The following is a 19175-nucleotide window of genomic DNA, read 5'->3' as shown; positions in this document are numbered from 1 at the left end:
AACTGACTATCAACTGACAGCCTGAAAGTCAATACAGTACAATAGAACCTACTGTATATTCTATATATACTACTATATATACTTTTTTTTAATTTTTATTTAATAATGTGTATCTATATTGTGTGTATTGTATACTGTACAGTGTATGTTATTATTTGTATATTGTTGTGTGTAATTATGTGTATATTAGACTTTAAATTGTGTTGTGTTAATTTGATGTTATTGTAAATTGGTATGTCTCATCACTGTCACGACTGCTATGTTGATCAGAACTGCACCCAAGAATTTCACACACTGTGATCTGATTTGATTTTGATTTGATTAAACATGATTTTAGTGTGATAAAATCACGTACTAACCTTTTTTGTGTAAATTATAGCCATGACGGTGTAATGTCAACAAACCCTAAAATGATTGTGAAAATTACAATTTAAAAACTTTACAGCTCAAATAATACATGAGTCTTACAAGAAGAATTAATGTGTGCTTTTATAATATTATAAGCTTCAAATTTTTGCCTTTCAAACCCTCCAAAAAGTGGCCACATTCACTTCCATTGTAAGTGCCTCACTCACTGTGAGCTCGATTTTTGCTTTTTTTAAAGAAAAGGAGGGATGAGTCGAAAATAATTTTTGTGGTAGTCAACATTATGGCACAAATGCTTTTGATTGAGCTTAACTTGTATTGAACCCTGGAATATTCCTTTAATTTGCCAGCACCCCCACCCCCCCCAGGATGTTGAATTGAATTTACTTATTTGCAATTCAAAGAAATCAAGCACAGTCACAAAACTGAAGAATTTTAGTAGTCCAACATATGTTTTGCGACAAAACATTAATAATTACATCATTAACTTTGACTAATTGTGCTTATTTACTCCATGATGTATAGAATGCTGTACAATTTTCTAGGGCTGTGTATTGAATATTGACTGTTTGATTTGATTCTGATTAATTTGGATATACGTTATATTATAATGTCCATTTTGCTTACAGATGAAAGAGATTCTCTCACAGCTAATGCTGTGAATTAAACAGGAAACCTTCTAACTTGGTACATTGCAAAATGTTATGTTTTTTAACAGTATAGTCCAAACTATACAGTTCAATAACTATTTTTTAACCGATATAATAATCAACACTACTAAAACCTAATTAAAATTTATATTAAAAGTAAAATATTGATCTTGGGATTTTAAGAATCAATATTCAGATCATTCTAATGAAGATCAGAAGTAATTGGAATAAATTAGAGCACACTGGAAAATTAACTTCCACAAATTAGGCTACATTGCTTTCATACCTATAGAGCACAACAGTGCCTACCAACTTTTTCAGCCATATTGGTTCCAGAAGGGTTTATCCCATTTTTTTCCTTTCATTTCATGAAAGTCTTCATAAAAGCATTTTAAACCATGAACCAGACCAACCAGCTTCAAGATAATTCACAAGGTTACAAGCACTGATTTGAAGCAATTGGACAAAAAGACAAAGTTACAAGACTGTAGTATTTAATTTCATGGGTGAATGAGCTGCAATTCAACAAAGCATTGCAAATGACAAATTAAAAACAATGAAAACAATTTAAAACATGTAAGTTTATTGCAAAAATATTCAGATATATACAGTACAAATATTTAAGTAGTTTGGGAGAGTAGGGAGACTGACTTTATAGTGCCATTCACAATGAGTCACGGAAGTTAGTGGCTGCTGCTGAACTATTTTGCTGAGGTTTGTTTGCCACGACTCTCGGGTTTTTCTCAACAGGATAATGGGTAGTGTAGTGCATAACTGGGAATGTTTCTACACCAAGTTAAAATAAAGCAGACTGATGACTTCAGCAGATGCATATACCATCTATTAACAACCTCAGAGCTCATGGTAGGTCTTTCTTTAAAGGTTTATATGTTATTATTAAAAAATCAGTTCCCTTATGGAAAAAATAAATGGGATTTTTACTTTTGAAAACATACTGTTGAATTCTATTGAAAGCCACAAATTTGGACAGATTGCTTTTATATCAACTTAAAAACTGAAGTCCACATGAATTATACCCTGGCCTAAATCCTTGTGATTGCTTTGTACACATCTCTAAGTTCGTAAAAAAGGTTTCGCACCAACCAAACAAACTAAACTCTGACGTCAAACAGACTCTGGTCCGTACCAAAAACTATTGTTAAAACGCAGGCTGGCATTTTGTGCTCTTTTCTTACTTTGCTAGTCTGCTATCCTCTTGTGACTCTGTTGTGTACAGCATCGATACAGAGGACAGTTTAGTGTTCAGGAGAGGCTGCTGGGAACTTTGAGTTCTTTCACAATGAAGTCAACGGTAATGACTTGAAGGCTCATGAGGGCTGCTCATATTCTTACCCCAACACGCTCTCCAGTATGAAATCTTCATCTGACACACATTGAGAACACACAGAGCAATGATAAAATAAATGTGTGTGTGGTGGGCTGGTGGGGGAAAAAGCCCAGTATGGATAGCAGTCACAATGACAAGCTTTCCCAGCAACACCGGGTGTGTGTTGTGACATCTTCATTACATGGTTATTAATGGTGAGATTCCACTGCCAAAAGCCCTTGTAGGGACGGCAGCTGTGGGCCCGTATTTTTAAATCTATTGATCAAATACTTCCAGGCAGAATGTTATTATAAAAATGTAGTGCAGAGAGCATGTTGTTTGTCTACTCTTGCTGCAAGGTAGATGCCTTAATATTGGTTTATATTTACGTTTGTTCACACATTATAGATTGGCCAAAGAGAGTTTACATGATGCCACGATGGTCCATTCAGGAAGGTCAAGGTTTCGCTGGTTAGCTTAGGCAGTTTGTCCCTACTGGTAGATGCTGTAACTACTGTACATAATGGGAAAAAAGTTAATTTCTTCATTGATGGCCATTCAAAGATAGCTATTTATTTGGACCAAATAAATAAATAAATAACAATTCAACATATAAATCATAAAATATTTCAAATATAGCCCTCTCCAGGTATTGTAGACCCCCTAATATCCTTTAACAGCAGAAAACATGCTTCTTTTCTGCCTTGAGAAGGGAGGAAGAGAAAAAACAAATAGCAAGGAGATACAGAGGGACATATGTTGCAAATTTAATGGATAGTTGACCCCAAAAATAAAAAATCAGCCATCATTCTCTCATTGTCATGTTGTTCCAATTCAATATGACTTACTTCCATATAACACAAAAATAGATGCTAGGCAGAATTATTAACCTTAGAAAACGTCAAAAATGTCCATCTAGCGCAGGTTTACATAGAAACACAATTGAAAAACAGCAGGATGCACTTAAAAATTTGTTCGGTGTGAACAGCCTTTAAATCATATTGGTTTGGAACAACATGATGATGAGTAAATGATGACAAAATTTTCATTTTTGGACTGCAGGACAAAGTAAAGGTGCAGCAATTGCTCACTAATCCATGTTTACAGACTTGCGTTGACTGAATGACCGTTAGCATTGCGCATCTCAGAGCTTACAATATACAACATGATGCAACCATGTGACATATCACGATAATGGATTCTTTCTCTCTTACTTGCTCTTTCTCTCTTTTTATCAGTCAGTGACAAGAAGATTTGTTAACATAATGTTTAGCGAAACCTGCCCTAGAACAAGACAGTGCAGATTAGGCACTTTTAAATCATTCTGGTTATTATCTTCTTCCTGTTAGCAGAAGATCCTTCTGTCACCCTCTTTTCCTCGCATCCATCATTAGGATGAAATATGGAGAGTGTGTTTGTTTCCCTGTCAGAGGAGAGATAGGGCTTGCATAGCCTTGGCATGTATGTATTTGAAACACTTTATTGCTTTATTTAAAGAGTCTTTAGATTTTATGGGTAGAATTAGATTCTTGGCTGTTTTATGCTGTAACGATGTAGTTTACAAGGATATGAAAATGCTTATTTATAACTTATTGTCAGTGATATTTTCACCTGCCGATTTGCCATAGCTGTGCACATTCAGAATTTAATTGAATCATTTCAATAAGAATTAGGAATGCCTTTTAAATTTCAATTCATATCCTCAAATTTGAATTGAGGTACCAAACTAATTTTTTTAATTATCTTTTTATGGAATATTCACAACACATATTGTAACAGTATTAACTTGAAGCTAAATTTCAACCATAGTCCCAGTTACAGTACTTCCCTGGAAAGCAGTCTGTATTCAGAACTGAATAAATAAATACATAACAAATTACCCATACAGGATGTAAAATTGTAATTCAGAATTTGAATGTAAGAAAGCAGAATCAAAATAGAACAAAAGTTAAAGGAATGAATAACTGCTGTATTGTAATTTTAATTATGTATTTCATTGAGAATGAATTACCCATGCTATCATACATAGAAACATCATGTCATGCTATTAATTAATGTTTAAGCTCCACCAATAGAAATGTGTATTTTTAATTTATATTGTATATTTAAATATTATGTATCTCATTATATTTTCTAAGTGAACTTTTTTTCTTTTTTTCTTTTTACACATGGTTGAAGAACACTTCATTTCAGAAAGCACCAATTTACCTCTTCCTGTTTTTTCACTCAAGTTCCAATTCAACATCCTGTAGGGTGTGGCCAATTAAATTCAAATTTCAACTCACGAGTTGTAAGGGAGCTAATTTTTTAATTTTAAATTTTGCTCAAACCTGCCTTACTGGAAATAACTACAAAATCTGCCACTGATTTTTGCAACTGAATGTATGCATTTTGAATATGATTATTTGCATTGCATTATTGTGGCCATTTGTTCTATACTTCTCGTATCATGTTTACTGATATGTCATTTCAGTGTTAAAAAAATCCACTCAGTTTTATTACCCCACTAAACAGCCTAAAATATTAGTGTTATTGAATATTAAGTCCACACTGCAATTTCGTTAAGACTTTCTCCTTGTTCAGCTGAAATTTTAATGTGTTTGGTATGTAAAGAGAGAGAAAGAGCTTAACTGGCCAGTATGCAAATGATATGTTTCACAGTGATCTCATATTATTTATATGCCACAGCACAAGATCCCTAGTTTACTTAGCGCATTGCATAGAGTACACACTACATACTAAAATCACATGATGGACTGATGGACTGATGTAGTCCAGGGTAGGGTTGCACCAGCTGTGCGTAAGTTCTCACATAAGTTGGGACGTAAAGTTCACACTAAGGGCTAAGTAACTGGAAGTTAGTTTGCAACTAAGACAGTGTTTAATTTGGTTGCACCATTTGTTCTTAAAGGAATAGTTCACCCAAAAATGAAAATTCTCTCATCGTTTACTCACCCATATGCTATCCCAGATGTGTATGACTTTCTTTCATCTCCTGAACTCAAATGAAGATTTTCAGAAGAATTTCTCAGCTCTTTTGGTCCATACAATGCAAGTAATTGGGTGCCAAAATGTTGATGTTCAAAAAAATCACATTAATCAGCATAAAAGTAATCCATAAGACTCCAATGGTGAAATCAATGTTCTCAAAATCAATATTATAGGTGTGGGTGAGAAACAGATAACTTTCACATTCTTCTTCTTGTGTTTTTGGTGTTTCACATTCTTCAAGCATATCGCCCCCTACTGGGCAGGTAGATTAATTTATAGCAAAAAATTACTTAAATATTAATCTGTTTCTCAGCCACACCTATCATATCACTTATGAAGATATGGATTAAAACACTGGAGTCGTATGGATTACTTTTATGATGCCTTTATGTGCTTTTTGGTGTGTCAAAATTTTGGCACCTATTCACTTGCATTGTATGGACATACAGAGCTGAAATATTCTTCTAAAAACCATAATTTGTGTTCTGCAAAAGAAAGAAAGTCATACATATCTGGGATGTCATGAGAGTGAGAAAATGATGAGAATTTTCATTTTTGGGTGAACTGTCCCTTTAAGGCAAGCCATAAATAGTAGGTTGTAAGCTCTCCGTAAAGTAATGCTAGTCGCATAATATGATGTTTACCTCTATTGATCCAATAAGCAGTCTTCAAATTTGTACACAGAAGGGTTAAAAAGCCATGAATTTCAGTTTGATCGTGTTACGGTTAATGTTCAAACCCTATTTTCTCACGCAACTGTCAGCTGTAACAAATTACAGGGGGCAGGGGTGCTGCTCTAGTGGCGACCAGCAGCAGGTGTTCGTCCTTGTGCTCATGGTGTTTCATGTTATTGTGTTTCTTTTAAACATATTTTATCATTTTTATTTGTGTTGCAACAAGTGTATGTTAAATGTTATTGCACAAGATCAGACATAATGGAGCTATTTTATTTGATTATTTTGGCCATTTTTACTAGTGGAGTTATCTGCCATCCGTAATATGAGCAAACAAACAGACTCTAGAACTCTTGGGAGTTTTTATTGGGACTTAAATGGAGTTCACAGGATTTTGATATTCCGATGGATGAATCCCTGGATTGTCTGTTGTTTCGGGCCAAAACTGACATACAGACTTGTCACAAAGACATTACTAAACCAGGAGAAAGGCCTTCTCGATATGATTCAATTAGGAGCAAGCATGGCAGGAAAGGAGGTGTGCGGGAGCATGTGAAAAGGCTACAGCAGATAAACCGCATACCGCTTCCAACAATAATCCTGGCAAATGTGCAATCTCTGAGAAATAAAGTTGATGAACTGCAGGCAAATGTTAACCATCTCCAAGATTACAAGAATGCAGGTTAATCGCACTTATGGAGATTTAATTCTTCTCTGGATATCGGTGGATTTGGTGCTCTGCTTAATCTGGACCGGGATAGAGAGGTAACGGGGAAGAACCAAGGCGGGGTAGTTTGTCTGTATATTAACCGACGCTGATATTGAATTACTTTCTGTGTCGATAAGACCATTCTATCTACTGCGTGAATTCCCACAGATATTTATCACAGTGGTGTACATTCATCCGAGAGCAAACAATCATGTTGCAGCGGAAACTGTTCGAAAAATAATTCATAAACTGCAATCAATTTCGCCAGATGCGACAAAATTTTTCTTGGAGATTTAAATAACTGTAATTTAAAGAAGTCACTGAGTACTTTCAATATGTCACCTGTCATACTAGGTGCAATTTGACACAAGATCTCTGTTATGGCTCTATTAAGGGGGTGATGAAATCTGTTGCTGGTCCTCCTTTTGGTTTTTCTGATCATAACATAGTTCATCTTCTCCCTGTTTATAAATCGGTGTTATGTGGGAGAAAGTGAAGAAAAAGAGGGTACAAGTTTGGATCGAGGACAGTTCCTTGACCCTACAGGGTTATTTTGACTGTACCGACCGTCTTTCAAGCTGCTACGGACAATATTGATGAACTCACTGAGGTTGTGTGTGGATATGTTTCCTTTTGTACTGAATGTTTTGTTCCTTATAAGGTGGTTAAAGTGTTTCCAAACAATAAACCTTGGATCTCAAAAGGCACAAAAGAGCTTTTGTACAAAAAGAAAATAGCTTTTCAGCTGGGAAACTTAAAGGAATAGTTCACCCAGAAATGAAAATTTGCTGATAATTTACTCACCCTCAGGCCACCCAAGATGTATCTGAGTTTCTTTCTTCATCAAAACAGAATTTAAGACTTTTAGACTTTTATTTCATTTCAGGCCTCCTCCTCTAAACAATGCAAGTGAATGTACACCATTTTTTGACAGTCAAAATGCATATTTAGGGTGCATTAAAATAATCCACATGACTCCAGTCGACAAATAAAGTTCTTCTGAACGCAAACGATTGACTATTTTGAGAAACAAAACAATACTTATATACTTTTTAACTACAAATGTTCACTTCCATACACCTCTGTGACGTGCGCTCATGAGAGGGATGATGTAAGTTCGTTGGTAAGGTCACGCGTCACGTGGAGGAGGAGGCAGGAAGCGTGTCATTGTTTACAAGAGAAACTTGCACAGAGCACAGACCAAGCGCTGTTCACAAACCAAAACAGTCCAAAACAATTTCAAAACAATATAAAATAAAATAAAAAATCATTTCCAAATAATAATAAAAAAAACCAATGTAAACAATGACGCGCTTCCTGACTCCTCCACGTGACGCGTGACCTTACCAATGAGAAATGAATAAAGATAGATAAAAAAATATAAAGACAAGACTGAAGATCAGTTGAGTGGTAACAATCTAAGATTAGCATGGTAGGGAATGAAAACTATGGCGGGATGTAAGAATAACACTACTAAGGAGTTTAAATTAAATGGTTTTAATTCGGATAAGAATCTTGCTGATAAATTGAATTGAGTTTTATTTACGGTTTGATAACCATGATTTTAATACTGAAATTACTGTTTTAAAACAGCGGATGAGATAGAGCAAATTTGCAAATATTGAAGTTCATAGGGTTAAAAGTTTTTTTTCAACATATAGATGTTAAGAAAAGCCCAGTCCTGATAATATCGGAGGCAGGGTGCTAAAGATTTGAGCAGAACAATTATGTGGAATTTTTCAGCATATTTTTTCACAGTCTCTTAGAGAACAAAGGGTGCCTAGAATATGGAAGCAATCTACTATAGTCCCTGTGGCAACAAAATAGTATTCCAAGGGAATTATATGATTAGACCAGTCGCCTTAACATCGTTAATTATGAAATGTTTTGACAAATTTGTTAGGGAAGTGATTTTACTGCAGACTGAGGATAGACTTGATCCACTGCAGTTTGCCTATAGAGAAGGTGAGGTGTTGAGGATGCCATTCTTTATCTTTTAAATCTTGTTTTTAAGCATCTTGAAAAACCTAAAGCACATGCAAGACTTCTATTTATCGACTTTTCCTCAGCTTTAAACACCATTCAGCCTCATTTGTTAATTGAGATACTTATTTCCCATCTTGATTTGAATGTTGCTGGATGGATTTGGGATTTTTTAACTGGAAAATCACAGTGTGTTAGAGTCAATGATGCATATTCTAAACAATTATCTTGTTCTACTGGTTCACCTCAAGGATGTTGCTTATCTTTTATATATTATGGACACTAATGACTGTCGTAGTTTGTATGAGGATAGACACATCAAATACGCTGATGACTCTGTGATAGTAAGTCTTCTTGAGGCACAGGATCAGGGGCATGGTCCTGTGGTGGACGATTTTGTGACATGGTGTAGTAAATTCTTTCTTCAGTTAAATGTGAAAAAACAAAAACAAAGGTTATGGTAACTGACCTTAGGAGGTCAATACCAAGTCCACTGTTGACAAATATAAAAGGATCAGATAATACACTGATTGACAAATACAAATATTTAGAAACAGTGATTGACAACAAACTACGTTTTGAAACAAATATCTCTGCTGTCTGTAATAAATTTCAACAAAGACTGTTCTTTTAAAGGAAGATAAAAACATTTAATGTTCTGTAGGTTCTACAATGATGACCCTATTTTATAAGAGTTTTATTGAATCAATGTTTTCATTTTGTATTGTGGCTTGGTTTGGCACTCTTAATTTGTCAAATAGAAATAGATTAACTCCTCTTGTAAAGGTGGCAGGAAACGTCATTGGGGTAAATCAAGCCCAGCCCATTGATATCTTTTATAGACAGGTTTTAAGTAAGGCACATTCGATTCTCAGTATTCCTGATCATCCATTACAGAAAGAATTTGAGATAATGCTGTCTGGTCGTCGTTTTAGAGGGCCAGGAGGTAGAACAAATCAAATTAAGGCCTCCTTTGTGTCTGTGGCCATTGGGTTACTGAACTCATGGTCATATTAAACTAACTTGACCATTTGTTGTGATTATGTGCAATTTGTATTATGTATTTTGAATTACTGTTATATTTGTAATCGAGTTGTTTATGGGTATAGTTTTTTATTGTGATTAGCATGTTAGTCTGTTTTGACACCTTGCTGCAAAACTAGTTTCCCCTAAGGGGGACAATAAAAGCAAACTAAACTAAACTAAACTAACTAAACTATTATATCCCCATTGAAATAGGATATGTATTAAAAGTAGATTTAATAAATATATACTTGCCCTATGTATTTAACAATATTCACGAACTGCATCTAAAAATAATAAGGGGTAATAAATAAATACTAATACAACAGGCTGAAAAACAGACATTTATTCATTTTTATATCCTTTTTATTTTGTGTGTTGAAACTTGACACAGGGCGACGCACACAGGTAAGTGTACTGTTAAATAGTTTCATGCTGAAGAGCCGTTAAGTAGTACGCTTTTTACATGTAAGCGCAGTGTAGTTCTAGCGGGAAGACTAGCAGCTGTACATCATCGCACCATTAGCTTGGTAACTCCTAGCCAATCACATGTAAGCCATTGCTTTATAAGTCTGCTTACAATCTATCACATTGCTGTTTCAGTGTGCTAACATGGCAACCTCCACCACCCCACCACCACAAGTTGAGTCCCGTCCTGCACGAGGGTAGGCTCCTCACCCCTGCTTCCTATCTCCAGCAGGATATTACGGTTCCTGAGTACAACTTCTTCGGACCGCCAGACAGGGCTTACGCCAAAGAGAGACATTACATTTCTGTTTTATATTCATCAAATAAATGTCATCTTAAATTTCACTCAAGTCTGTGACTCTTCCTGATAGAAATAATATTCTCTCTCGTAAATGTAAATGAGTGTTAATGTCATCATCATCATATAAAGTATGTTGAAAGGATTGAATCCTGTCACACAAAACATGAACTCATTTATGTCATTAAATCAGTCTTCTATTTTATTCCAACCATTGCTCCTGGTCAGAGTCTTCCGTAAATATTTAGTTTATACTGAGGGTTACGTTCTACCTAAGTTTAATGGTGCAATGCTCAAATATTTAATAGTGGGTGAATTGTGACTTAGTGCCCATTTACTCCACAACTAGGCTAAGTTGTAACTGACGGAAGGCCCCTGGTGCAGTGGGAAGTGCTATATCGTGCATGTTTATGGCGACCAAGGTTCGAGTACGGTCTGTGTCATGTCCTGATCACATTCCCTCCTCTCTCTCCCTCCAATTTCCTGTATATCTTTACTACATGCACATTAGGAAGGCAAAAAGCTCACAAGTAAAAAAGTGATTTATTTAGCAGCCGCCTTGACAGGTGCCGTACTAGCAAGTTATGTATAATGATCTCTGGGACCGAACTGCAGGCTCTCAAAAATACACAGATGAGAAATATCCCAACACTACATGCTGCCTTAGCTCAACACCCGTTATCATTTGTTTGAAATTTACAGGAGCACTGATGGTCTCATGGGTTTGCTGCAGTGCCAAACTAAATGAGAGCAATAAAACAGCAACGTCACAAAGGAAAAGGTTGAAATGTATCTACATGGGGTTGATGTCTGAGAACCTAATGTGGTCTACAAAGTAGGGTTGTCACAATACCTAAATTGCAGTAAACTATACAATTACCAGTAAATTTAACGATCCCTGAAAGCAATTTCCATACCACAGCAAAACAGAATTTTTATTCTGTTTTACTTATTTAAAACATTAAATATTAACATATATTTCTATTTAATGACTTAAATGTTTGCTATCAATTGTTTATTATTATTTATTAATTTATGTCTGTATATGTTATATATGCACATACAACCTAGTGTATGCTTGAAGTCATGGAAAAAAGAAATTACAAAATAAAGCTATAAAAAATTGGTCCAAAACAAAACAAAAAAACAACAACAACAAAAAATATATATATATATATATATATATATATATATATATATATATATATATATATATATATATATATACAGTTGTGCTCAAAAGTTTGCATACCCTTGGAGAATTGGTAATATATGCACCATTTTTAAAGAAAACATGAGTGAGCAGGCAAAACACATTTCTTTTATTTCTTATGGGATTCATATTCAACTGTAGGTTAAAACAGAATGGCACAATCATAAAACAAAACATGGCAACAAAGAAAAAAATGAAATGACCCCTGTTCAAAAGTCTGCATACCCTTAGTTCTTAATACTGTGTATTTCCCCCTTTAGCATCAATGAGAGCATGCAGTCTTCTGTAATAGTTGTCTATGAGGCCACAAATTCTTGCAGGTGGTATAGCTGCCCATTCGTCTTGGCAAAATGCTTCCAGGTGATGCAAAGTCTTTGGTCGTTTGAGATCTCCCCAGAGTGGCTCGATGATATAAAGGTCAGGAGACTGTGATGGCCACTCCAAAACCTTCACCTTTTTCTGCTGTAACCACTGGAGGGTCAACTTGACCTTGTGCTTAGGGTCATTGTCGTGCTGGAAAGTCCAAGAGCGTCCCATGCGCAGCTTTCGTGCAGAAGAATGCAAATTGTCTGCCAGTATTTTCTGATAACATGCTGCATTCATCTTGCCATCAATTTTCACAAGATTCCCCGTGCCTTTAGAGCTCACACACCCCTAAAACATCAGTGAGCCACCACCATGCTTCACAGTAGGGATGGTATTCTTTTCATTATAGGCCTTGTTGACCCCTCTCCAAACATAGCGCTTATGGTTGTGACCATAAAGCTCTTATTTTGGTCTCATCACTCCAAATTACAGTGTGCCAGAAGCTGTGAGGCATGTCAAGGTGTTGTCAGGCATATTGTAACCGGGCTTTTTTTGTGGCATTGGCGCAGTAAAGGCTTCTTTCTGGCAACTCGACCATGCAGCTCATTTCTGTTCAAGTATTGTCGTATTGTGCTCCTTGAAACAACCACACCGTCTTTTTCCAGAGCAGCCTGTATTTCTCCTGAGGTTACCTGTGGGTTTTTCTTTGTATGCCGAACAATTCTTCTGGCAGTTGTGGCTGAAACCTTTCTTGGTCTACCTAACCTTGGCTTGGTATCAAGAGATCCCCGAATTTTCCACTTCTTAATAAGTGATTGAACAGCACTGACTGGCATTTTCAAGGCTTTTGATATCTTTTTATATCCTTTTCTATCTTTATAAAATTCCATTACCTTATTACGCAGGTCTTTTGACAGTTCTTTTCTGCTCCCCATGGCTCAGTATCTAGCCTGCTCAGTGCATCCACGTGAGAGCTAACAAACTCATTGACTATTTATACACAGACACTAATTGCTATTTAAAAAGCCACAGGTGTGGGAAATTAACCTTTAATTGCCATTTAAACCTGTGTGTGTCACCTTGTGTGTCTGTAACAAGGCCAAACATTCAAGGGTATGTAAACTTTTGATCAGGGCCATTTGGGTGATTTCTGTTATCATTATGATTAAAAAGGAGCCAAACAACTAAGTGATAATAAATGGCTTCATATGATCACTATCCTTAAATAAAAGACAGTTTTTTTTTTGCATGATCAGTCATATTTTCAAAATCAATGCCAAAATTTCACAATTTCTGCCAGGGTATGCAAACTTTTGAGCACAAATTATATATATATTATTTTTTTATATATATAAACTAATTTCATCAAACTAGCTTTCCTCAATTATGTAAACATTGCCTCTAGATTTTCCAAAGTAATTATTCAAGTAAACAGTCAATGATAAAGCAGTCAAACATCAGAAAGCAGTCAAACATTATGTGGATACATAATGTTCAAATACGGTAAGGATCGTTTCTTTGTTTTTATTGTAGTATCGACTTGGCACAGAACTACTTGTGACATCTCTACAAAGATCTGCTGGCTCTTTTGGACCTCTGAAATCCAGATTAGATTGCAGAATTAAATACATGTAATAATGACACAGGAAATTATACAGGCACAAAATCAATATGGTTAGTTAAAAATATGCTGGCACAGTGAAGGAAGCCAGTTGGAGTATTTAAATTTTCTTACATATGCTGCATATTTTTTACATTTGCCTGGATATTTTCGCAGACTCATAAATTGGATTTGCATTTGCAACGCTTGGCCAATTGCCAAAAAAATTATTTGTTTCATAAGTCCAAAAACAAATCAACATATTTAAAGATGATATCTAAGCAGAAAGCTTTTGGGATTATACATATTGCTTATGTTTGCCTAAACTAAGGTGCAGCTATTCCTTGAACACTTTTTCAAGATTTGCTAAATAATTTTCACTTGTTTGTTGGCTGGAAACAAAAAAGCAAGCATGCCATTATTCCAGCTCTACTTAAGTACTAACCTGTTCCTTTAATTTTCTTCTGGTCTAAACAGGTATCAGGCTGCAGTCACTTTGCATTGTGCTCATATTGGCTGGCTCTTGCTGATAACCAAATTGTCATTTAGCTGACACATATACTGTATACAAAGAGACTTACAGTGCACATATTCTGGGCAGTCTAATAAGGGAAACCTCACTTTGGAGGAATCCATCAGAGCCTCTGCGATCAATGGATATTGTCACGTGTTAGAATGATGCAAAACATGGATGTGGGATCAACCAATATATTAACATTTGAAATGTACACTGATCAGCCACAACATTATTGTGTAGGTCTGCCTTGTGCCACCAAAACAGCTCTGTCTCGTTGAGGCATGGACTCCACAAGACCTCTGAAGGTGTCCTGTGGTATCTGGCACCAAGACGTTAGCAGCAGATCCTTTAAATCCTGTAAGTTGCAAGGTGGGGCCTTCATGGATTGGACTTGTTTGTCCAGCACATCCAATATATGCTCATTCAGATTGAGATCTGGGGAATTTGGAGGCCAAGTCAACACCTTGAACATTTTGTCATGTTCCTCAAACCATTCCTGAACAATTTTTGCAGTGTGGCAGGGCGTATTATCCTGCTGAAAGAGGCCAATGCCATTAGGGAATACCGTTGCCATGAAGGGGTGTACGTGGTCTGCAACAATCTTTAGGTAGGTGGTACATGTCAAGGTTTCCCAGCAGAACTATTTCCCAAGTATCACACTGCATCCCGCGGAGACCTAGCACGTGTGGAGTCTTCAAGCTATTCTCCGTGGCATCCACGCACAACTCACCACGTGCCCCACCAAGCGCGAGAACCACATTATGGTGACCTCAAGGAGGTTAACCCAATGTGACTCTACCCACCCTAGCAACTGGGCCAACTGGTTGCTTAGGAAGCCTGACTGGAGTCACTCAGCACGCCCTGGATTCGAACTTGTGACTCCAGGTGTGGTAGTCAGTGTCATTACTTGCTGAGCTACCCAGGCTCCTATCATGGCCAGTATTAAGTTTTTCAGCAATTTGTGCTACAGTAGCTCTTCTGTGGGATCGGACCAGTCCTTGTCCTTCCTTGAATCACTTTTGGTAGGTACTAACCACTGCATACGGGGAACACCCCACAGGACCTGCCATTTTGGAGATGCTCTGACCCAGTCGTCTACCCATCACAATTTGGCCCTTGTCAAAGTCACTCAGATCCTTATGCTTGCCCATTTTTCCTGCTTCCAACACATGAAATTCAAGACCTGACTATTCACATGCTGCCTAATATATCCCACCCCTTGACAGGTGCCATTGCAACGAGATAATAAATGTTATTCACTTCACCTGTCAGCGGTTTTAATGTTGTGGCTGATCAGTGTAATGTTATATTTTTCAAGCCCCTAAACTCCACACTTAAACCTAACCACTGCACAACAATATATAAAAAGGTAACAGGCAGATAAAATTACCTTAAAGAAAGCCCATATGACTGCGACTGCTCTAAAGCCATACAATAGCTTTGTGTGAGGAACAGAGCAAAAATTTCAGTTAAATCTTCACCAGCCATGGCTTTCAAATCTAATTTAAAATCATACATTCAAACTGTGTGTTGCAATCTTTTGCAAGACCTCCAAGAGCCAATGGCATTTGACATCACTGACATTAAACAAGTCGCAATGCGTCTTGAGGTGGCAAGTTTTGAATGTTTAAAATTTTTCTGTGTTTCACGGAAGCAGTGGTGAATGCTTTAAGACTACATGGGGAGCACAGCTTCCCTTAAAATTTCAGTAAAATTACGCAATATGTTTATCAAATTGCATATAATCTCTCTATAATTCAGATAATTATTCTCCCAGTTCAATATTTTAGATAACAAAGCGAGCAATAGTATACAACACTTTCGAGATGTTTGTTCCATTAAGGTTATCTGCATGATTATGTCCATCAGAGTTTGCGGACACACGGCTCATAGAACCCCATTAAAGCCATGCTTCAATGGGTGACTAAGGCAGATACTGTACATTTCTCATTGAGTTCAGTGGAGCAAAAGATCAATGTCCATTGGACAAGAGGCTCTAAATGCGTCATTTTGGGTCCCGAGCGGACGCTGTGTCTACAGCAGCTTCATGAGCGCTAATTGCATGAGGGAAATTGTCTGATTGTTGATTGGACAGTGGGCTTTCAATCAATGTATTTTTCTCCCACCTGGAAGCCCAGCTTCTGGTGATTGGTCGAGCTCTTAAAAGGGCTGAACCCTGTGAGTGACAGCATTTCGAATAAAAAAACACAATCGCTGTCATTCGGTAGGTGCAGAGTGATCGAAAGCGCAGAAGAAGTTGGTTGCGCTTTATTTAACACAATTAATTTTGTGATTATAAATCTTCACTTCTGCCATTGGCATATGTATATGTTGTAAATAAAATTGTAAATATAAAGTTCTGTATTTTTGGTGTTTATTATTATTTGTCACTGCACAGAATACAGAAATTTTCCCTTTGAACCCTAAAATTTAAATTAAGGTAAATAGAGATGCACCAATGTATTGGCCAAACATCGGTATCAGCTGTTTAAAGCAATTATCTGCACTATCAGAAATCGGATGATTATTTGAAAACATCCGATGATCAGGGCAGATTTTTTTTTTCCCTGTCAAAAGGAGACTTAAATATAAGTGATTTGAAACAAGGTAGCAAAAAAACAAACAAAAAACAAAAAACAAAAGCTGAAACACCAAACTATAGGTATCAGCACTAATTTTTTGAATCAGTTTTATGTTTGTGTATTCTGCACAAATTAAAAAGCACCTATTATGGTTTTTCAAATATTACCTTTCATGTAGTGTGTTATATAGCTGTATGTGAATGTAAAAAAGTCTAAGTGCACGACAAATGGAGTTACTGACTCCCAAAAGAAAGAACAGATTCTGAACATCTGATAATAGTCGTTAGTAATTCCAGACTTACTTCCTGTACTTACCTACGTAATTTGGTTACAAAAAAAACCTGCCTCTGGTCTTCATTGGCTGCTTGCGAACAGCTTTGACCCGCCCTCAATCACTACACTAAGCGGTAGACCAATCACAACAGACTGGGACATCTGACCAATCAGGAGGAGTTTAGAATTAATCCTTTAGAACGGATCATTGAAGGAGTCATTTTTGACACCGGAAAAAAAAGGTAATGCTGCAATTTAAAATATGAGCAAATTCAAGTGTTTTTTGACCTTGGATACATGTAAATCTATTGTATGAGACCTTTAAAACAAAATTAGGCATGTTTAAAAACCATAATAGGTGCTCTTTAAAAAAGGTACATTCTGAAACTGGACATACAGAATGAATCTCAGAAGCAAAAAGACTGCCAGGTTGCTGCTTGTCTGACAATAGGCCACCAATGCTCACATGTATGCCCGCATTGCTCTAAAGAGTAATATGTCAGAATGTTTATCTGGAGTGCTCACGTCTTCTGGGACTTCTGTGAAAAGATGCCGAGCCTTCAAAGGTATTGGTTTTCTCAGCTGGAAGGCTCCATTTTCCCTCCCTTGTCAATCATCTGGAGCCTGCTTGGTATTCATCTTGTCGCGTCTCCGTTAGGACCATGAGGAAGCGCTGGCCAGCGCGGCATATGGTTCGCTAAATAAGTGGGGAGGCATTTCTTGCATAAATGTGCCGCACTGCTGACAAATGTGTCGTGGGTAACCATGTAGCTCATTCTGACACAGTGCTTAGCACGGGCTGGTGCACACTGAAGAGAGAGAACAGATGTTTCAGGATACAATACCTTCAGCACATGAAAAAGAGCTGCCACAGTTGCTTTACTTCTATTAAGCATCAACCGTTAAAGAGTTTTAAATTCATTTTTAACCCAAAATGAAAATTCTGTCACATTTACTCACCCTCATTTTGTTCCAAATCTTTTTTCTGTAGAAAACAAAAGATGTTAGGCTGAATGTTAGTCTCAGTCACCATTTACTATGGTCACTGGGGCTGTTGGTCCCTAACATTCTGCCTCATGTGTTCCATGGAAGAAAGAATGTTAAACAGGTTTGGAACAACATGGGGTGAGAAAATGTTGACAGAATTTTCATTTTTGGGTGAATGATCCATTTAAGAGCAATTAGGATGAAAGTTGAACCAAAATGAGATGATTAGAGTGCACAGTAATTGCTATGGTATATTATTCTTATTAAGGGCCTATTATGTGTAGTTAATTCACTTTAAATGGTGTAATATTAAAGTCTGTGATTTTGGAGTAGATTTCTCGCTTAAAGAAATTTCTCTAAAACGACAGTGAAAGCTTGAGGACAGGCCCACATTAAGGACATTTCTGTCAGAGTAAAATTGACTGATTATTCATGCACTTATGTAAAATATAGACCCGTAAAGGAGATAAAGCAAAAAATAAAATAAAATTTTTTTTTTTTTAAAAAAGAGGAGTCTTTGTTCTAAACAGATACATTGCCCATTGCTAATCTGCTCTCCACTAAATTAGTGTCCTTTGGCTCTGACTTTTATAAGTGATAAGTGATCAAACAAGTGATTGAATCAAATGAAGCATCAACGATTTCCTTTGTTCCCTAGCTTACAAGCAGGGGAATTGGGCTGGAAAGGACACATACTGGAATATCATCTGTAATCTTCCTTGGCATCTTTGGTGTGTGTTGGAAGCAGGATTAGTCAACAGTGCTGTTTAATGTTAAAGTCAGATCATACATACACAATGTCTACATTGTGAACTAGCACATTTGAGAGTTAAATAAGAAGGATGTCATTTAAAGCTGCAATACTGAAAACTTTTTTGGTTAAAAATAAACAAAATGCCATTATTGATTGAGTACATAAGCAGTGTTCAAAACAATGTCATTACCCTGATTCACTACGATAAGCCTACAAAAATGATGTGTATTTTAACATTTATGATTTGTCAGGTCAGATTTGATGTGAAATCGCAGGCTTATGTTGTTCATCCTTACACCATTATGTCATATCCGTAAACACAGTAAAGAAACACCGGCTGTCACGTGTTCCGGCTGGGGAAACTACTCTGAGCTGCGTTTCCCAAAAGCATCGCAAGCTTAAGTTGATCATAGAGACCATTGGTGCCAATGGTTTCTACAATCTACTTAGGCTT

Source organism: Myxocyprinus asiaticus, chromosome 20 (assembly GCF_019703515.2).
Source record: "Myxocyprinus asiaticus isolate MX2 ecotype Aquarium Trade chromosome 20, UBuf_Myxa_2, whole genome shotgun sequence".
In the NCBI taxonomy this organism is placed as follows: domain Eukaryota; kingdom Metazoa; phylum Chordata; class Actinopteri; order Cypriniformes; family Catostomidae; genus Myxocyprinus; species Myxocyprinus asiaticus.
Note: the sequence above shows the minus strand (reverse complement) of the source record.